Raw genomic sequence first — 24,069 nt, 5'->3', positions numbered from 1 at the left:
TTTAAGAGAGAGGGAGTGCGCGCGCGCGCCCTAAGCACAGTACCCGGGAAGCTGCGCACGCCGGCCGCAGAAGGAAGAGGAGCGCAGGAGAACGCCGCGCGGGGTCGGGGAGGTGAGAGGGACGGCGTCTCTGCCTGGCTTGGGGGCAGAGACGCCGATGCTACAATGGTGATGGAGGCTGAGCTGCCGGCTGGGGCTGTGCACTGACTGGAGAGCTGAGTTGCACACCTGATGGTGATGAAGGCTGAGCTTCTGGCTGGGGCTGTGCACTGACTGGAGAGCTGAGCTGCACACCTGATGGTGATGGAGGCTGAGCTGCCAGCTAGGGCTCTGCACTGACTGGAGAGCTGAGCTGCACACCTGATGGTGATGGCGGCTGAGCTGCCGGCTGGGGCTGTGCACTGACTGGAGAGCTGAGCTACACACCTGATGGTGATGGAGGTTGAGCGGCCAGCTGGGGCTGTGCACTGACTGGAGAGCTGAGCTGCACACCTGATGGTGATGGCGGCTGAGCTGCCGGCTGGGGCTGTGCACTGACTGGACTTCCACTAGTTGAATTACAAAGCTTCACACTTTGCTGCATTTCTTTACTCACTTCTGGCTTCTTTGCTGCACTTGGAGCTGGTTTTCCTCCCAAAACTTTACACAAAGATTCTTTTACTTCTTCTTTCTTACTGGAGCTTTGTGCTGCAGTCACAGGTCTCACAGTGACTCTGGGTGTATTATTCCCATTGGAAGTAACCTGGGAGCCTTGTCCCAGTGTAGGCCGAGAAGCCTGGGCCTTGCCTGGGGAGCTTCCCCGTCCAGGGGGGCCCCACCCAGGGCTTGCTCCAGACATGAGGAGAGCAACAAAACACAACCTCACAGCTTGGGGGCAGTATTATAGTAGTTATATTCTTGTACATAGGAGCAGTATTATAGTAGTTATATTCTTGTACATAGGGGGCAGTATTATAGTAGTTATATTCTTGTACATAGGGGCAGTATTATAGTAGTTATATTCTTGTACATAGGAGCAGTATTATAGTAGTTATATTCTTGTACATAGGGGGCAGTATTATAGTAGTTATATTCTTGTACATAGGAACAGTATTATAGTAGTTATATTCTTGTACATAGGGAGCAGTATTATAGTAGTTATATTCTTGTACATAGGGAGCAGTATTATAGTAGTTATATTCTTGTACATAGGGGCAGTATTATAGTAGTTATATTCTTGTACATAGGAGGAGTATTATAGTAATTACATTCTTGTACATAGGAGCAGTATTATAGTAGTTATATTCTTGTACATAGGAGCAGTATTATAGTAGTTATATTCTTGTACATAGGGGGTAGTATTATAGTAGTTAAATTCTTGTACATAGGGGGCAGTATTATAGTAGTTATATTCTTGTACATAGGGAGCAGTATTATAGTAGTTATATTCTTGTACATAGGGGCAGTATTATAGTAGCTATATCCTTGTACATAGGAGCAGTATTATAGTAGTTATATTCTTGTACATAGGAGCAGTATTATAGTAGTTATATTCTTGTACATAGCAGTATTATAGTAGTTATATTCTTGTACATAGGAGCAGTATTATAGTAGCTATATTCTTGTACATAGGAGCAGTATTATAGTAGTTATATTCTTGTACATAGGGGGCAGTATTGTAGTAGTTATATTCTTGTACATAGGGGCAGTATTACAGTAGCTATATCCTTGTACATAGGAGCAGTATTATAGTAGTTATATTCTTGTACATAGGAGCAGTATTATAGTAGTTATATTCTTGTACATAGGAGCAGTATTATAGTAGTTACATTCTTGTACATAGGGGCAGTATTATAGTAGTTATATTATTGTGCATAGGAGCAGTATTATAGTAGTTATATTCTTGTACATAGGGAGCAGTATTATAGTAGTTATATTCTTGTACATAGGGGCAGTATTATAGTAGTTATATTCTTGTACATAGGAGCAGTATTATAATAGTTATATTCTTGTACATAGGGGCAGTATTATAGTGGTTACATTCTTGTACATAGAAGCAGTATTATAGTAGTTATATTCTTGTACATAGGAGCAGTATTATAATAGTTATATTCTTGTACATAGGGGCAGTATTATAGTGGTTACATTCTTGTACATAGAAGCAGTATTATAGTAGTTATATTCTTGTACATAGGAGCAGTATTATAATAGTTATATTCTTGTACATGGGGGCAGTATTATAGTAGTTATATTCTTGTACATAGAAGCAGTATTATAGTAGTTATATTCTTGTACATAGGGGCAGTATTATAGTAGTTATATTCTTGTACATAGGAGCAGTATTATAGTAGTTATATTCTTGTACATAGGGGCAGTATTATAGTAGCTATATCCTTGTACATAGGAGCAGTATTATAGTAGTTATATTCTTGTACATAGGAGCAGTATTATAGTAGTTATATTCTTGTACATAGGAGCAGTATTATAGTAGTTATATTCTTGTACATAGGAGCAGTATTATAGTAGCTATATTCTTGTACATAGGAGCAGTATTATAGTAGTTATATTCTTGTACATAGGGGGCAGTATTGTAGTAGTTATATTCTTGTACATAGGGGCAGTATTACAGTAGCTATATCCTTGTACATAGGAGCAGTATTATAATAGTTATATTCTTGTACATGGGGGCAGTATTATAGTAGTTATATTCTTGTACATAGAAGCAGTATTATAGTAGTTATATTCTTGTACATAGGGGCAGTATTATAGTAGTTATATTCTTGTACATAGAAGCAGTATTATAGTAGTTATATTCTTGTACATAGAGGCAGTATTATAGTAGTTATATTCTTGTACATAGGGGGTAGTATTATAGCAGTTATATTCTTGTACATAGGGGGCAGTATTATAGTACTTATATTCTTGTACATAGGGGCAGTATTATAGTAGTTATATTCTTGTACATAGGAGCAGTATTATAGTAGTTACATTCTTGTACATAGGGGCAATATTATAGTAGTTATATTCTTGTACATAGGAGCAGTATTATAGTAGTTATATTCTTGTACATAGGGGCAGTATTATAGTAGTTATATTCTTGTACATAGGAGCAGTATTATAGTAGTTATATTCTTGTACATAGGGGGCAGTATTATAGTAGTTATATTTTTGTACATAGGAGCAGTATTATAGTAGTTATATTCTTGTACATAGGGGCAGTATTATAGTAGTTATATTCTTGTACATAGGAGCAGTATTATAGTTGTTATATTCTTGTACATAGGGGCAGTATTATAGTAGTTATATTCTTGTACATAGGAGCAGTATTATAGTAGTTATATTCTTGTACATAGGAGCAGTATTGTAATAGTTTTTGTTAATTATAGGAGGGGTATTATAGTAGAAATATTTGTTTGGAGCTCATTTTATCCATGAAGAGTAGCATTTTACAACAAGTATAGTTAAATTATTTCTACAAGTTTAATAAACTTATTGCGTAAATGCAAAAAAAAAAAAAAATTGTGAGCAGGAAATGTGTTCAACAGAAATTTCAGAAATTGAATATCATGGACCAAGGTTTCCTGTGACATTGTATATAGTAATAATAATAAGACACAGTCTACAATGTCTGTAGTTGCTGCATGTTTTTATAATCCTAGGACACTGGTTACATTGTGAAGCACTAAGGTTGTTTCTCTATTGTGATTTGCCATCTTTTAAACCTCCCCTCGCTGTTCCCATATAGGGGAACCTATAAAACTTACAAAGAACATTTTCTTTTATCTCCAAGATGTGTCTGTATTCGATTCTGTTATTTTCATAAATTGAATATATTTCATCCTCTTCTTCTTCTTCCCATGACTCATCAATCGTTGTCCACTTGCTATCTATGTGCCTTGAGCTTTGTGAAAGACTCTCATCCACTCCAAATGCATTTGTCTAATATGTTTAGTTTCCTCAGTGGGTGCCTGGCAATTGAGTTTTCCCCTGTAAAGTGCCATCAAGAATTAATTTTCCTCATTATCTTCCAGACCTCACTGCATTAAACATACTTGAACTAAAAGGTTTACAGTGCAACAATAAAAGAATGTCATAAAACGCATCCAGATGGAGAAAAACCTTCCAGGGACTTGACATTTTTCATTTCTTTTTATTTACATTTACCTTTTTTCGTTTCTATTTTTTATTTTCCTCACTCAATTAAACATTATTTCTCTTTATTTTCTTTCATTTCTTTATCTCATTCTAGCTCTTTATGCGCCTTTCATGTTGTTTTGTTCTCCTTATTTGTGATCATTATTTTTATTTTCGTTTATATTTCTTTTTTTTATTTTACATTTTTTGCAATTAGTTCATTTTATTTCTTTACTCTTTTGTTTCTTAACTTTATTACAATTTATTTTTATATTGTTTTTTTATTTTTTTTAATTTTCGTTTATTGTAGTTTGCTTTTTGTATTTTATTGTTTTAATTTTTATACTACTTTTATTTTTTAATTTTCATTTTTATTTTTTTTTATTTTTAACAATCGCTCCCTGCGATCGAGCCATTTGGCATAGATGAAGGAATAAGTATTTTTCTCTGTTGCCAATGAAATCTGTTTTCCTAGATCAATACAATTTTACAAACAGATAATGTCTTCATAACTCATTTCATGCTGTGTGAGGTCAGAGAAAGAATCAGCTACTGTTTAGTTATTAATCAGCTTTTTATTACATTTTAAGGACCGTGCCGCGCTGCAAAGTCTCATAGCCAGAAACTTTATTTTATTAATTCTCCTCCCTGGATAATTTTTTTCAGCCTTTACTCATAAATAATCAAAGAAATGGAGTGAATATATTTTCCGCTTCTCACTGGGTAATAAATGGTTGAAACGTACGTTATTTGGATTAATGCATTGTGCTTCTGGATTGTTCAGTAATTAAGGGAAGTGTATCCAGGAGCTGTGGGTAGGGCACAGATATAATTACGCTATACAAAAACAATCCGTGGTGGTATTGTTGATTTACATACTTTTATGAAGCGATAATAGAAAACTTTAATTATTATTTTCAATCTAAAAAAAAAAAAACTCTGAGAAAATCCTAAACCTAAATATTCACAATTCTTAATGCATTCTATAGGACTTTGATTCCCTTAAAGGAGTATTCCCATCTCCAAAATCCTATCCCAGTATGTAGTAGGTATAATAATAATAATAATAATAATAATAATAGCAAAGATCTCCAATTAGAAATGTAGTAAAGTTCTTCTGATTAGCCACGTCGCTTACCCCATGTACAGGCATTGCAGTAGCTTAGCTATCAAGCCAATGTCATGAAGAATGAGGAGTCCTGGAAGGCCCTGATCTCCCATCATCCAGTCTGTCTGGGATCACATGAAAAGACAGAAGGATCCGCACAAGCCTCATACACAGAAGATCTGGGGTCAGTTCTCCAAGATGTTTGGAACAACATCCTGCCAGATCCTTCATAACCTGAGTACAAGTGATGAGAAGAAGTGATGTAGGCGACGGGCGGTCACGAGATACTGATGATGAAGGTGACGGGCGGTCACCAGATACTGACGATGGAGGCGACAAGCAGTCACCAGATACTGATGATGGAGGAGATGGGCGGTCACCAGATACTGACGATGAAGGCGACGGGCGGTCACCAGATACTGACAATGGAGGCGACGGGCAGTCACCAGATACTGATGATGGAGGTGACGGGCGGTCACGAGATACTGATGATGGAGGTGACGGGTGGTCACCAGATACTGATGAAGGTGACGGGTGGTCACCAGATACTGATGATGGAGGTGACGGGCAGTCACCAGATACTGATGATGGAGGTGACGGGCGGTCACCAGATACTGATGATGGAGGTGACGGGCGGTCACCAGATACTGATGATGGAGGTGACGGTCGGTCACCAGATACTGATGGGATTTAGATTTTTCTTTTCTTTGTTCTCTTTGCATTTTGTTAATTGATAAAAATAAACTTTTAACACTTCTAGCTTTGAAAGCTTTTTACTTTGTAGCATTTTTTCTACCCCTGCCTAAATCTTTTGCACACCATCAATACCACCCATTATACTGTATGGAGGACTATGTGGGGCCCATTATACTGTATGGAGGGCTATGTGGGGCCCATTATACTGTATAGAGGACTATGTGGGGCCCATTATACTGTATGGAGGACTATGTGGGGCCCATTATACTGTATGGAGGACTATGTGGGACCCATTATACTGTATGGAGGACTATGTGGGGCCCATTATTCTGTATGGAGGGCTATGTGGGGCCCATTATACTGTATGGAGGACTATGTGGGGCCATTATACTGTATGGAGGACTTTGTGGGGCCCATTATACTGTATGGAGGACTATGTGGGGCCCATTATACTGTATGGAGGGCTATGTGGGGCCCATTATACTGTATGGAGGACTATGTGGGGCCATTATACTGTATGGAGGACTATGTGGGGCCATTATACTGTATACTGGTTGACCCCCACAACTTTGTTCAAGTTTTTCATTTTTTCCCCCCGTGTGTTTGAGTTTGACATCTATGCTGTAGAGGGATCATCCTTATTCTCATTTACACTTGGAAAGACTAGAAGCAATGGGATGAAACTGAAAGGGACAAGATACAGATTAGATATTAGAAGAAACTTTTTGACAGTGAGGGTGATCAATGAGTGGAACAGGCGGCCATGAGAGATGGTGGTGAGTTCCCCTTCCATGGAGGCTGGACAGACATCTGTCTGAGATGGTTAATGAATCCTGCTTTGAGCAGGGGGTGGGACACGAGGACCCTGGAGGTCCCTTCCAACCCTAAAATTCTATGTTTCTATATTGGGCTGCATTACACTATATGGGACTGCATTAGGCTATATGGGGCAGCATTATACTATATGGAGCTACATTATATTATATGGGACTGCATTATACTATATGGCGGCTGCATTATGCTCCATCAAGGACTATGGGGAGCGCATTGAACTATATGTACTATATGGGGACTGTATTATACTCTATTGAGGATTATGGGGAGGTCATTATACTATATGGAGGACTATGGGGAGTGCATTATACTATATGGGGGACTAAGGGGTGTGCACTATACTGTATGGAGGACTATGTGGCACATTATACTATATGGAGAACTATGGGCTGTGCATTATACTATTTGGAGAACTATGTGGTGTGCATTATACCAGAGGTCCCCAACCTTTTTTGCACCAGGGACCGGCTTTAAGCAAAACCAGTTTTCCATGGCCCGGTGGGGGTGGGGGCGGGGCTTTGGTCATATGGGGGTGGGGTTATGGAGGGGTGGAGCTGTATGGGGAGGATGCTGGCGGGACCTCGGTGTACAGCGCTGCTAAGTAGCAGCATTGTACATTGAGCGTCAGTGTATACAGCGCTGCTGCTTAGCAGCGCTACACACTGAACACCGGTACCGGGAGCCGCGTCACTGAAGCCAGTCTGCTGCCCCAGCACGCCCCACATAACATGTTCTGCCGGGGGCGTGTCAGTGAGGAGAGCCTGCCGCCCCACCCCGTCAGGAACACACCATGCTGTGCAGGAGGGCCGCGTCACTAAGACCCGCCCCGTGACGTACAACAGGTACCATGCTGTGCTGTGGAGGGCTGCGTCACTAAGACCCGCCCGACGCCCCACCCCGTCCTGCATAATGTTCTCTGCCGGGAGCTGCGAGCTGTCACGGCTATGGCAGAAAACATTATAAATCCACACAGAGCGAGCTCTGACCAGGCGCAGGGCCGCGGAGCTAGCTGTCAGCGGCGCCGCGGACCGGCTGAAAAACCCCAACGGCCCGGTACTGGTCCGCGGACCGGCGGTTGGGGACCTCTGCATTATACTATATGGAGAACTATGTGGCGTGCATTATACTATAAAGAGAACTATGGGGTGTGCATTATACTGTATGGAGAACTATTGTGTGTGCATTATACTGTATGGAGGACTATGCGGTGCATTATACTATATGAAGGACTATGGGGTACATTATACTATATGGAAGACTATGGGGTACATTATACTATATGGAGAACTATGGGGTAAATTATACTATATGGAAGACTATGGGGTACATTATACTATATGGAGAACTATGGGGTATATATTACTATAAGGAGGACTATGGGGTACATTATACTATGTGGAAGACTATGGGGTACACATTACTATAAGGAGGACTATGGGGTACATTATACTATATGGAGAACTATGGGGTACATATTACTATAAGGAGGACTATGGGGTACATATTACTATAGGGAGGACTATAGGGTACATGATACTATGTGGAGGACTATGGGGTACATTATACTGTGTGGAGGACTATGGGGTACATTATACTATAAGGAGGACTATGGGGTACATTATACTATGTGGAGGACTATGGGGTACATTATACTATGTGGAGGACTATGGGGTGTATTATACTGTATGGAGCCTTGTGTTGAAAAATGGCTCCTGAGACACTTTGGAGAAACGCCCAAGTGCATTAAGCAGAAGAACCTTCCTCAGATCACCATTAATACCCTCAGTGATGGCAGCCGAGGCTGAAAGTGCTGGGATTTCTGTACATGTCATACTCCAGAATGAATATATCCGAATGTTTTGAAAATGTTTCCATTTCTTAACCATTTACATATCAGTAATAGTGATGAGCAAGTATGTTCTGTTAACCCTTTCAGCGAGCATGCTGGGGTGCTCGCCGAGTATCTTCAGCGTGCTCGGGCGTTATGTTTTAGTCACTTCGTGTGCATGATTTGCGACTGTTTGACAGCTTTAATACATGTGAGGAATGTGTAAGAAACAAGCATTCCTCACATGTATTAAAGCTGTCAAACAGTCGCAAATCGTGCACACGGCTTGACTAAAACATAACACCCGAGCACGCTGAAGATACTCGGAAAACACCCGAGCATGCTCGTAAATCTCAAGTCACGAGTGTTATGATCTGCAACATGAACTAAGGAAAGAGAGAGGAAAGCTGTCCCTACAGTAAGACTAAGCTGAATCCCTACGATGCTAGCAAACAGACCAGCCTTAGTCCTCGGCTAGTCTGAATGAAGACCTATAGCATAAGGGGAGGGGTCCCTAAAAGAACTAAGGACTGGAACAAAAAATGGGACACCTCCTGAACAGAGAAAGTTGTTCCAGAACACAAAAAGACAAACTGACAAAAAGGTACTAGGGGTCCCAGAAGGATCAAGCAAACTGACAGAGAAAGGCACAGAAGCACCTGGCTAGAGAAACAGTCAAACACTGAAGTCGAGCACAGCCAAAAGGGCGGAGCTGGAATATACAGCCAGGTGCTCACGTGACCGCAAAGCACAAGATTGAAAAAAACAAACAGGAGGGTTCTAACAACGAAAATGCTCGCACATACAGTAACATCTCCATCCTGTGATTTCTATAATTCAACAACTTTTCTTTCTCAATGTCATAGACTTGAATGGAGCGACAAATCACATGAGCGAACTGCTGCTCCTTTTACCTCCTCTTGGCCACGTTCTTGCTGCCATGAGGGAACTAAAAATAATATGCAAATCCAAATTCGCCAATTGTGGTGATCAACAATTTAGCACCTAGTGGTTAGGATGGAATATTGAATTCCCTATGTGTTTCATTTTCCATCATTACATACCACGGCAGAATTTTTCTTTCTTGGCCTTGTTTCAGAGAATATGAATGATAACAAAAAAACTTTTTCTCCACTCATGGTTATTGGTTGGGTGAAGCCATTTATTGTCAGTCTACTGTGTTTTCTCTTTTTAAATCTTAATGACAACCAAAAACATCCAAATGACCCTGATCAAAAGTTCACATACCCTGGTGATTCTGGCCTGATAACATGCACAGAATTTGACAGAAATGGGTTTGAATGGCTACTAAAGGTAACATCCTCATCTGTGACCTGTTTGCTTGTAATCAGTGTGTGTGCATAAAAGCTGAGTGAGTTTCTGGGATCCAGACAGACTCTTGCATCTTTAATCCAGCCACTGATGTTTCTGGATTGTGAGTCATGGGGAAAGCAAAAGAATTGTCAACGGATCTACAGGAAAAGGTAGTAGAACTGTATAACACAGGAAAGGGATACAAAAATATATGCAAGGAATTGATAATGCCAGGCAGCAGCGTTCAAACTGTGATTAACAAATGGAAAATCAGGGGCTCTGTAAAAACCAAACCATGGTCAAATAGACCAACAAAAATTTTGGCCATAACTGGCAGGAAAATTGTTCGAGATGCAAAGAAAAACCCACAAATAACATCAGCTGAAATTCAGGACTCTCTGAAAACTAGCGGTGTGGCTGTTTCAAGATGCACAATAAGGAGGCACTTGAAGAAAAATGGGCTGCATGGTCGAATCGCCAGAAGAAAGCCATTACTGCACAAATGCCACAAAGTATCTCGCCTACAATATGCCAAACAGCACAGAGACAAGCCTCAAAACTTCTGGAACAAGGTAATTTTCAGTGATGAGACCAAAATTGAACTTTTTGGTAAAAACCATAAAGGTTACATTTGAAGAGAGGTCAACAAGACCTATGATGAAAGGAACACCATTCCTACAGTAAAGCACGGATGTTTTGGGGATGTGTGAGCTACAAAGGCACAGGAAACTTGTTAAAAGTTGAAGGAAAGATGAATGCAGCACATCATCAGCAAATACTGGAGGAAAATTTGCACTCATCAGCCCGGAAGCTGCGCATGGGACATACTTGGACGTTCCAACACGACAACAATCCAAAACACAAGGCCAAGTCGACCTGTCATTGGCTACAGCAGAACAAAGTGAAGGTCCTGGAGTGGCCATCTCAGTCTCCTGACCTCAATATCATTGAGCCACTCTGGGGAGATCTCAAGCGCGCAGTTCATGCTAGACAGCCCAGGAATTTACAGGAACTGGAGGCTTTTTGCCAAGAAGAATGGGCAGCTTGACCATCTGAGGAAATAAAGAACCTCATCCACAACTACCACAAAAGACTTCAAGCTGTCATTGATGTTAGAGGGGGCAATACACGGTATTAAGAACTGGGGTATGTGAACTTTTGGTCAGGGTCATTTGGATGTTTTTGGTTGTCATTAAGATTTAAAAAGAGAAAACACAGTAGTTTGACAATAAATGGCTTCACCCAACCAATAACCATGAGTGGAGAAAAAGTTATCATTCATATTCTCTGAAACAAGGCCAAGAAAGGAAAAATTCTGCCGGGGTATGTAAACTTTTGAGCACAACTGTATGTGTGTCCTAATTAACTATTAGTCAATTATTGAGGTGTGTCCATTGTGTCCAATGGGTTGTGTCTTCATTATCCAATTTTGATGAGGTCATCAATGGTGGCTCCGTCTAGAAGTCTAGTTATTCTGTTAAGAGTTGAAATACAGGATAGAAATAATTCGCTTCCATTTTAATTCTTTTTTTATATGACTTTTCTCTCTTCAATGTGACCTAAAATATTCCATATATGAATGGATGAGAACAGAAAAGTTGAGCGGCTCGTAATAGAATATGACTCTCTCATTCCAGCACATACAGAACCTGTGACATTATCCTCCTCACCGTTTACAGAAGAAACACAATCCTCAGTATTTAGACATCTGCTCCCAGGTCTCGTCATCAGCACAATACCGGGCGAGTACTTAGAGGATCAGCGGGACTCATGGCAGGAGCTTCAATCTTTGAGCGGCGCCTCTTGAAAGTTCGCCGTCAATTGAATGAAATTTTCAGCTTCGCTTTCACCTCTGCATTTCATTTTCATCTTCCAAATCACAAAAGTAACAGTAAGGGCAAAGCGGTAAGAGCGGCATTGTGGACCACACAATGGAGTCTGTATCGCCATTCCTGTCAAAGAAACTTGTCCATCTTTTATTTTAATAAAAGATATCACTTTATAGGCTGGAAAATGTCTGTTAATGCTGCAATATTCAGATAATAAACTGGACTCAGCAAGTAAAAAGAAAAGCATATCTATTCTCTGGGGATGTAAGGCAAGATAACACGTGCTATCGCAAACATTAACATATACAAGAATATAACTACTATAATACTGTCCACTATGCACAAGACTATAACTACTATAATACTGCTCCTATGTACAAGAATATAACTACTATAATACTGCACCTATGTACAAGAATATAACTACTATAATACTGCCTCTGTATACAAGAATATAACTACTATAATACTGCCCCCTATGTACAAGAATATAACTACTATAATACTGCCCCTATGTACAAGAATATAACTACTATAATACTGCTCATATGTACAAGAATATAACAATTATAATACTGCCCCTATGTATAAGAATATAACTACTATAATACTGCCCCTATGTACAAGAATATAACTACTATAATACTGCTCCCTATGTACAAGAATATAACTACTATAATACTGCACCTATGTACAAGAATATAACTACTATAATACTGCCCCTATGTACAAGAATATAACTACTATAATACTGCCCTCTATGTACAAGAATATAACTACTTTAATACTGCCCCCTATGTACAAGAATATAACTACTATAATACTGCCCCTATGTACAAGAATATAACTACTATAATACTGCTCCTAAATACAAGAATATAACTACTATAATACTGCCCCTATGTACAAGAATATAACTACTATAATACTGCCCCTATGTACAAGAATATAACTACTATAATACTGCTCCTATGTTCAAGAATATAACTACTATAATACTGCCCCTATATACAAGAATATAACTGCTATAATACTGCTCCTATGTACAAGACTATAACTACTATAATACTGCCCCCTATATACAAGAATATAACTACTATAATACTGCCCCTGTGTGCAAGAATATAACTACTATAATACTGCTCCTATGTACAAGAATATAACTACTATAATACTGCTCCTATGTACAAGAATATAACTACTATAATACTGCTCCTATGTACAAGAATATAACTACTATAATACTGGCCCTATGTACAAGAATATAACTCCTATAATACTGCCTCCTATGTACAATAATATAACTACTACAATACTGCCCCCTATGTACAAGAATATAACTACTATAATACTGCCTCCTATGTACAAGAATATAACTACTACAATACTGCTCCTATGTATAAGAATATAACTACTATAATACTGCTCCCATGTATAAGAATATAACTACTATAATACTGCCCCTGTGTGCAAGAATATAGCTACTATAATACTGCCCCTATGTACAAGAATATAACTACTATAATACTGCTCCTATGTACAAGAATATAACTACTATAATACTGCTCCCTATGTACAAGAATATAACTACTATAATACTGCTCCCTATGTACAAGAATATAACTACTATAATACTGCTCCCTATGTACAAGAATATAACTACTATAATACTGCCCCTATGTACAAGAAAATAACTACTATAATACTGCCCCTATGTACAAGACTATAACTACTATAATACTGCCCCTATGTACAAGAATATAACTACTATAATACTGCTCCTATATACAAGAATATAACTACTATAATACTGTCCACTATGTACAAGACTATAACTAATATAATACTGCTCCTATGCACAAGAATATAACTACTATAATACTGCTCCCTATGTACAAGAATATAACTACTATAATACTGCCCCTATGCAGAAGAATATAACTACTATAATACTGTCCCCTATGTACAAGAATATAACTACTATAATACTGTTCACTATGTACAAGACTATAACTACTATAATACTGCTCCTATATACAAGAATATAACTACTATAATACTGTCCACTATGTACAAGACTATAACTAATATAATACTGCCCCTATGTACAAGAATATAACTACTATAATACTGCCCCTATGTACAAGAATATAACTACTATAATACTACCCCATATGTACAAGAATATAGCTACTATAATACTGCTCCTATGTACAAGAATATAACTACTATAATACTGCTCCTATGTACAAGAATATAACTACTATAATACTGCTCCTATGTACAAGAATATAACTACTATAATACTGCCCCTATGTACAAGAATATAACTACTATAATACTGCCCCCTATGTACAAGAATATAACTACTATAATACTGCCCCCTATGTACAAGAATATAACTACTATAATACTGTCCACTATGTACAAGAATATAACTACTATAATACTGTCCACTATGTACATGTAACATCCCTGGCGGCGTACTTGCATAGTGCACCACCTCCCACTATGCAAGACCGCAATCTTACCTGTCAGTCCAGCCTGCAAACCGTGCTCCAGTTCATGCTGTGTGCATGTCTCTTGACTGACTGCTTAGGGTGGCGGCCCGGTTACTTCCTGATTCTTATAGCTGCTGTAGGCGCACCCCTAATGCGTCTCCAGCCTATTGCTGTGAGTCACTGGATATTTAAACCCCATCCACCCAGAAGGAGGTGCCTGAGCAACACCTTCACTCAGTTAGTCTTTGCTACTGAATTGCCAGGTCCTGTCCTGTTTCTAGTCTGTTTCTGCCACTCTGGGGGTTGTATACCCAGGCCTGTTACCTGTGACTTCTAGTCTGTTTCCGCCACTCTGGTGGCTGAATACACAGGCTCGTTCTTGTATCTCATAGCAGTAGCAGTTACTGTCTGAACTGTATCCTAGCCTGTTACCGGTTTGTCTCTATGTCCGTACCTTCCCTTTTCCTGCAGTATCTGAACCTGCACCTAACTCCAACTCGTTGTCTCTGTACTTCTGTTTGTGAGTTTTGTGTCCACTCGCTACTTCATAGGAAGTACCTTGCGTGTATCTGGTTCTGCTTGTCCCTTTTCCCTTCCTCCGTATCTTCCTCCTGTGTTCTAGCCATCTTCCTGTATTTTCCAGTCTGTTCCATGTGAGCAGAGCCCTGTCCTCTCTGCCTTTTCACCGCACCTGCGGTTTCTCTCTGCTCTGACTAGCCCACCGCTCCGGCGGCTTCCCTCTGCTCTGCCTTACTCACCGCTCCAGCGGTTTCTCACTGCTCTGACTTGCCCACCGCTCCGGCGGCTTCCCTCTGCTCTGCCTTACCCACCGCTCCGGCGGTTTCTCTCTGCTCTGACTTGCCTACTGCTCCGGCGGCTTCTCTCTGCTCTGCCTTGCTCACCGCACCAGCGGTTTCTCTCTGCTCTGACTTGCCCACCGCTCCGGCGGCTTCTCTCTGCTCTGACTTGCCCACCGCTCCAGCGGCTTCTCTCTGCTCTGACTTGCCCACCGCTCCAGCGGCTTCTCTTTGCTCTGACTTGCCCACCGCTCCGACGGTTCCGCTCTGCTCTGCCTTGTCCACCGCACCTGCGGTTTCTCTCTGCTCTGCCTTGTCCACCGCTCCTGCGGTTCCGCTCTGCTCTGCCTTGCCCACTGCACCTGCGGTTTTCGTTCCGCTCTGCTTGCTCACCGCACCAGCAGTTCCTCTCTGCTCTGCCTTGTCCTCCACTCCGGCGGTTTCGCTTTACTCTGCTTGTCTACCGCATCTGCGGCTCTGTACCTGTCTCCCAGTCTGTACTGGACCCTATCCAGCCTGCGCTCCAACCTGCTAGTACCTCCCTGTCTGCACTCCAGCCGTGCTTGCCAGTATCTCCCTGTCTGCATACCAGCCGTGCTTGCCAGTGCCCACCTGTCTGCATACCAGCCGTGCTTGGCAGTGCCCACCTGTCTGCATACCAGCCGTACTTGCCAGTACCCACCTGTCTGCATACCAGCCGTACTTGCCAATACCCACCTGCCTGTATGCCAGTTTAACCTGCCTGTTCCTGCATTCCCCGGTGTGGGTCAACAACTGTGACCGGGGTCTGACCTGGAGTCGCACCTGGTCCCTCTGCTCGGTTCCTCCTTGGTCCACCGAGTCGACAAAGCTGCCGTGCGACCGTGGTCGGATCGGGTTGATACTTAGTTACGCCCCTCCAGGCACTCCTTGGTTCATGGTACAGTGGGATCACTAATCACGCTCACGCCAGTCAGTCCGGGCGCGAGCGTAACAGTACAAGACTATAACTACTATAAAACTGCTCCTATGTACAAGAATATAACTACTATAATACTGCCCCTATGTACAAGAATATAACTACTTTAATACTGCCCCTATGTACAAGAATATAACTACTATAATACTACCCCTATGTACAAGAATATAACTACTATAATACTGCCCCTATGTACAAGAAAATAACTACTATAATACTGCCCCTATGTACAAGACTATAACTACTATAATACTGCCCCTATGTACAAGAATATAACTACTATAATACTGCTCCTATATACAAGAATATAACTACTATAATACTGTCCACTATGTACAAGACTATAACTAATATAATACTGCTCCTATGCACAAGAATATAACTACTATAATACTGCTCCCTATGTACAAGAATATAACTACTATAATACTGCCCCTATGCAGAAGAATATAACTACTATAATACTGTCCCCTATGTACAAGAATATAACTACTATAATACTGTTCACTATGTACAAGACTATAACTACTATAATACTGCTCCTATATACAAGAATATAACTACTATAATACTGTCCACTATGTACAAGACTATAACTAATATAATACTGCCCCTATGTACAAGAATATAACTACTATAATACTGCCCCTATGTACAAGAATATAACTACTATAATACTACCCCATATGTACAAGAATATAGCTACTATAATACTGCTCCTATGTACAAGAATATAACTACTATAATACTGCTCCTATGTACAAGAATATAACTACTATAATACTGCTCCTATGTACAAGAATATAACTACTATAATACTGCCCCTATGTACAAGAATATAACTACTATAATACTGCCCCCTATGTACAAGAATATAACTACTATAATACTGCCCCTATGTACAAGAATATAACTACTATAATACTGCTCCTAAATACAAGAATATAACTACTATAATACTGCCCCTATGTACAAGAATATAACTACTATAATACTGCCCCTATGTACAAGAATATAACTACTATAATACTGCTCCTATGTTCAAGAATATAACTACTATAATACTGCCCCTATATACAAGAATATAACTGCTATAATACTGCTCCTATGTACAAGACTATAACTACTATAATACTGCCCCCTATATACAAGAATATAACTACTATAATACTGCCCCTGTGTGCAAGAATATAACTACTATAATACTGCTCCTATGTACAAGAATATAACTACTATAATACTGCTCCTATGTACAAGAATATAACTACTATAATACTGCTCCTATGTACAAGAATATAACTACTATAATACTGGCCCTATGTACAAGAATATAACTCCTATAATACTGCCTCCTATGTACAATAATATAACTACTACAATACTGCCCCCTATGTACAAGAATATAACTACTATAATACTGCCTCCTATGTACAAGAATATAACTACTACAATACTGCTCCTATGTATAAGAATATAACTACTATAATACTGCTCCCATGTATAAGAATATAACTACTATAATACTGCCCCTGTGTGCAAGAATATAGCTACTATAATACTGCCCCTATGTACAAGAATATAACTACTATAATACTGCTCCTATGTACAAGAATATAACTACTATAATACTGCTCCCTATGTACAAGAATATAACTACTATAATACTGCTCCCTATGTACAAGAATATAACTACTATAATACTGCTCCCTATGTACAAGAATATAACTACTATAATACTGCCCCTATGTACAAGAAAATAACTACTATAATACTGCCCCTATGTACAAGACTATAACTACTATAATACTGCCCCTATGTACAAGAATATAACTACTATAATACTGCTCCTATATACAAGAATATAACTACTATAATACTGTCCACTATGTACAAGACTATAACTAATATAATACTGCTCCTATGCACAAGAATATAACTACTATAATACTGCTCCCTATGTACAAGAATATAACTACTATAATACTGCCCCTATGCAGAAGAATATAACTACTATAATACTGTCCCCTATGTACAAGAATATAACTACTATAATACTGTTCACTATGTACAAGACTATAACTACTATAATACTGCTCCTATATACAAGAATATAACTACTATAATACTGTCCACTATGTACAAGACTATAACTAATATAATACTGCCCCTATGTACAAGAATATAACTACTATAATACTGCCCCTATGTACAAGAATATAACTACTATAATACTACCCCATATGTACAAGAATATAGCTACTATAATACTGCTCCTATGTACAAGAATATAACTACTATAATACTGCTCCTATGTACAAGAATATAACTACTATAATACTGCTCCTATGTACAAGAATATAACTACTATAATACTGCCCCTATATACAAGAATATAACTGCTATAATACTGCTCCTATGTACAAGAATATAACTACTATAATACTGCTCCCTATGTACAAGAATATAACTACTATAATACTGCTCCCTATGTACAAGAATATAACTACTATAATACTGCTCCCTGTGTACAAGAATATAACTACTATAATACTGCCCCTATGTACAAGAAAATAACTACTATAATACTGCCCCTATGTACAAGACTATAACTACTATAATACTGCCCCTATGTACAAGAATATAACTACTATAATACTGCTCCTATATACAAGAATATAACTACTATAATACTGTCCACTATGTACAAGACTATAACTAATATAATACTGCTCCTATGCACAAGAATATAACTACTATAATACTGCTCCCTATGTACAAGAATATAACTACTATAATACTGCCCCTATGCAGAAGAATATAACTACTATAATACTGTCCCCTATGTACAAGAATATAACTACTATAATACTGTTCACTATGTGCAAGACTATAACTACTATAATACTGCTCCTATATACAAGAATATAACTACTATAATACTGTCCACTATGTACAAGACTATAACTAATATAATACTGCCCCTATGTACAAGAATATAACTACTATAATACTGCCCCTATGTACAAGAATATAACTACTATAATACTACCCCATATGTACAAGAATATAGCTACTATAATACTGCTCCTATGTACAAGAATATAACTACTATAATACTGCTCCTATGTACAAGAATATAACTACTATAATACTGCTCCTATGTACAAGAATATAACTACTATAATACTGCCCCTATGTACAAGAATATAACTACTATAATACTGCCCCCTATGTACAAGAATATAACTACTATAATACTGCCCCCTATGTACAAGAATATAACTACTATAATACTGTCCCCTATGTACAAGAATATAACTACTATAATACTGCTCCTATGTACAAGAATATAACTACTATAATACTGCCCCCTATGCACAAGAATATAACTACTATAATACTGCCCCTATGTACAAGAATATAACTACTATAATACTGCCCCTATGTACAAGAATATAACTACTATAATACTGCCCCCTATATACAAGAATATAACTACTATAATACTGCCCTCTATGTACAAGAATATAACTACTATAATACTGTCCACTATGTACAAGAATATAACTACTATAATACTGTCCACTATGTACATGTAACATCCCTGGCGGCGTACTTGCATAGTGCACCACCTCCCACTATGCAAGACCGCAATCTTACCTGTCAGTCCAGCCTGCAAACCGTGCTCCAGTTCATGCTGTGTGCATGTCTCTTGACTGACTGCTTAGGGCGGCGGCCCGGTTACTTCCTGATTCTTATAGCTGCTGTAGGCGCACCCCTAATGCGTCTCCAGCCTATTGCTGTGAGTCACTGGATATTTAAACCCCATCCACCCAGAAGGAGGTGCCTGAGCAACACCTTCACTCAGTTAGTCTTTGCTACTGAATTGCCAGGTCCTGTCCTGTTTCTAGTCTGTTTCTGCCACTCTGGGGGTTGTATACCCAGGCCTGTTACCTGTGACTTCTAGTCTGTTTCCGCCACTCTGGTGGCTGAATACACAGGCTCGTTCTTGTATCTCATTGCAGTAGCAGTTACTGTCTGAACTGTATCCTAGCCTGTTACCGGTTTGTCTCTATGTCCGTACCTTCCCTTTTCCTGCAGTATCTGAACCTGCACCTAACTCCAACTCGTTGTCTCTGTACTTCTGTTTGTGAGTTTTGTGTCCACTCGCTACTTCATAGGAAGTACCTTGCGTGTATCTGGTTCTGCTTGTCCCTTTTCCCTTCCTCCGTATCTTCCTCCTGTGTTCTAGCCATCTTCCTGTATTTTCCAGTCTGTTCCATGTGAGCAGAGCCCTGTCCTCTCTGCCTTTTCACCGCACCTGCGGTTTCTCTCTGCTCTGACTAGCCCACCGCTCCGGCGGCTTCCCTCTGCTCTGCCTTACTCACCGCTCCAGCGGTTTCTCACTGCTCTGACTTGCCCACCGCTCCGGCGGCTTCCCTCTGCTCTGCCTTACCCACCGCTCCGGCGGTTTCTCAATGCTCTGACTTGCCTACTGCTCCGGCGGCTTCTCTCTGCTCTGCCTTGCTCACCGCACCAGCGGTTTCTCTCTGCTCTGACTTGCCCACCGCTCCGGCGGCTTCTCTCTGCTCTGACTTGCCCACCGCTCCAGCGGCTTCTCTCTGCTCTGACTTGCCCACCGCTCCAGCGGCTTCTCTTTGCTCTGACTTGCCCACCGCTCCGACGGTTCCGCTCTGCTCTGCCTTGTCCACCGCACCTGCGGTTTCTCTCTGCTCTGCCTTGTCCACCGCTCCTGCGGTTCCGCTCTGCTCTGCCTTGCCCACCGCACCTGCGGTTTTCGTTCCGCTCTGCTTGCTCACCGCACCAGCAGTTCCTCTCTGCTCTGCCTTGTCCTCCACTCCGGCGGTTTCGCTTTACTCTGCTTGTCTACCGCATCTGCGGCTCTGTACCTGTCTCCCAGTCTGTACTGGACCCTATCCAGCCTGCGCTCCAACCTGCTAGTACCTCCCTGTCTGCACTCCAGCCGTGCTTGCCAGCATCTCCCTGTCTGCATACCAGCCGTGCTTGCCAGTGCCCACCTGTCTGCATACCAGCCGTGCTTGGCAGTGCCCACCTGTCTGCATACCAGCCGTACTTGCCAGTACCCACCTGTCTGCATACCAGCCGTACTTGCCAATACCCACCTGCCTGTATGCCAGTTTAACCTGCCTGTTCCTGCATTCCCCGGTGTGGGTCAACAACTGTGACCGGGGTCTGACCTGGAGTTGCACCTGGTCCCTCTGCTCGGTTCCTCCTTGGTCCACCGAGTCGACTAAGCTGCCGTGCGACCGTGGTCGGATCGGGTTGATACTTAGTTACGCCCCTCCAGGCACTCCTTGGTTCATGGTACAGTGGGATCACTAATCACGCTCACGCCAGTCAGTCCGGGCGCGAGCGTAACAGTACAAGACTATAACTACTATAAAACTGCTCCTATGTACAAGAATATAACTACTATAATACTGCCCCTATGTACAAGAATATAACTACTTTAATACTGCCCCTATGTACAAGAATATAACTACTATAATACTGCCCCTATGTACAAGAATATAACTACTATAATACTGCTCCTATGTACAAGAATATAACTACTATAATACTGCACCTATGTACAAGAATATAACTACTATAATACTGCCCCTATGTACAAGAATATAACTACTATAATACTGCTCCTATGTAAAAGACTATAACTACTATAATACTGCCCATATGTACAAGAATATAGCTACTATAATACTGCTCCCTATGTACAAGAATATAACTACTATAATACTGCCCCCTATGTACAAGAATATAACTACTATAATACTGCCCCCTATGTACAAGAATATAACTACTATAATTCTGCCCCTATGTACAAGAATATAACTACTATAATACTGCTCCTATGTACAAGACTATAACTACTATAATACTGCCCATATGTACAAGAATATAACTACTATAATACTGCTCCCTATGTACAAGAATATAACTACTATAATACTGCCCCCTATGTACAAGAATATAACTACTATAATACTGCCCCCTATGTACAAGAATATAACTACTATAATACTGCCCCCATGTACAAGAATATAACTATTATAATACTGCCCCTATGTACAAGAATATAACTACTATAATACTGCCCCTATGTACAAGAATATAACTACTATAATACTGCCCCTATGTAAAAGAATATAACTACTATAATTCTGCCCCTATGTACAAGAATATAGCTACTATAATACTGCTCCTATGTACAAGAATATAACTACTATAATACTTCTCCCATGTACAAGAATATAACTACTATAATACTGCTCCCATGTACAAGAATATAACTATTATAATACTGCTCATATGTACAAGAATACAACTGCTATAATACTGCCCCTATGTACAAGAATATAACTACTATAATACTGTTCCTATGTACAAGAATATAACTGCTATAATACTGCCCCTATGTGCAAGAATATAACTACTATAATACTGCTCCTATGTACAAGAATATAACTACTATAATACTGCCCCCATATACAAGAATATAACTACTATAATACTGCCCCCTATGTACAAGAATATAACTACTATAATACTGCTCCTATGTACAGGAATATAACTACTATAATACTGCCCCTATGTACAAGAATATAACTACTATAATACTGCTCCTATGTACAAGAATATAACTACTATAATACTGCTCCCATGTACAAGAATATAACTGCTATAATACTGCCCCTATGTACAAGAATATAACTACTATAATACTGCTCCTATGTACAAGAATATAACTACTATAATACTGCTCCTATGTACAAGAATATAACTACTATAATACTGCTCCTATGTACAGTAATACTACTACTATGATACTGGACTCTATATATGTGTGTATTTATGTGTGTTGGGGTGAGTGAGCCAACTTTCTTTTTTTCTCGTGGTATCTGTTGCTCTAACTAACGATTCTGTTTCTCCTTGCACTTGCTGTACTCTGTCTGACCACATGGAATTCTGTGTAGATTAAATCTTTTATTAATAAAACAAAGCATACTGCTCTTTCATGTAGGTGTAGGTCAATCCTCTATACCGCCACCTGGTGGTTTGCAGCATAGTCATTTTAGTTTTCCACTTCTACTACAAATAAATAAAATGCAAATAAAATAATAAAAAAAGAGTAGTTTGGACATCTTTAGTATTAAATTAATGTACAGGTGCACAAATACTCTATGTGGTCAATTGACAAAGATTACAGAAACGGAAGGGGGGGGGGGGTGGGCACGCTGAACCCACCACTGTTACCACTTTGTCACAGTTGACACCAGAGAGATCACACAGATCCCACCGCTGCCACCAGTTGTCCAATGTCTCCAATTGTCAGGACAATTATGCAATTAGCTGACGAGTGATGGACGAGTCCGTTGCTGCTTCCAGTACTAGACCGGTTATTGGGGAACTCACAGTGAGAGTATGGTGTACACACCTACGATTTCAAAGCATGGAATATATATATACCCCCAGTACGGTCACTGCCAGCTCCGCAATAACAAAAAGAACCACTAGCTGCCCCCACCAATCGTTTATACAGGCCGATTGGACACCGGATACAGGTAGCGTATGGCATCAGCAGTGCGGTTTACAGAGCAAGAGGAACTGAGCTATTAAATTTTATATTTAATACAGAAAAATCGGCAGTGTTTATAAAAAATATACAAAGATGATACAGAATAGGAACAAAAGAATACAATATATACAATTACATAAAATAAAAAGGGATTACAAAAGAAACTTACTAAACCTTGTGTCACAGAAATGGCTCAGAGCTTAGCGGAGGGAAGCACTCCTGATTTGGAAAATGGACACTCACACAGCAAACTTTGTCTGTTTTTTATTAGCACCATGCTACGCTCACACACCCCCCTTTGATAACCGACCTCATTTGCTGGTGGATTGCAGGATGTTTTCAGACCTTCGGGATTTTATGAGATCCCCAATTTACAAGATATCTTCGCCTCTGAAGGTCCCAGGGATTAGATATTGACGTCATATTTTCTATCGTGATTTTACCTTTACAAAGAGACCATCTATCGGACCGAT

The sequence above is a fragment of the Phyllobates terribilis genome, unplaced genomic scaffold, assembly GCF_046119375.1.
Source record: "Phyllobates terribilis strain yellow unplaced genomic scaffold, ASM4611937v1 Scaffold_3__8_contigs__length_932513732, whole genome shotgun sequence".
Taxonomy (NCBI): domain Eukaryota; kingdom Metazoa; phylum Chordata; class Amphibia; order Anura; family Dendrobatidae; genus Phyllobates; species Phyllobates terribilis.
The sequence above is the reverse complement of the archived record's forward strand: the minus strand, read 5'-3'. Positions refer to the sequence as shown.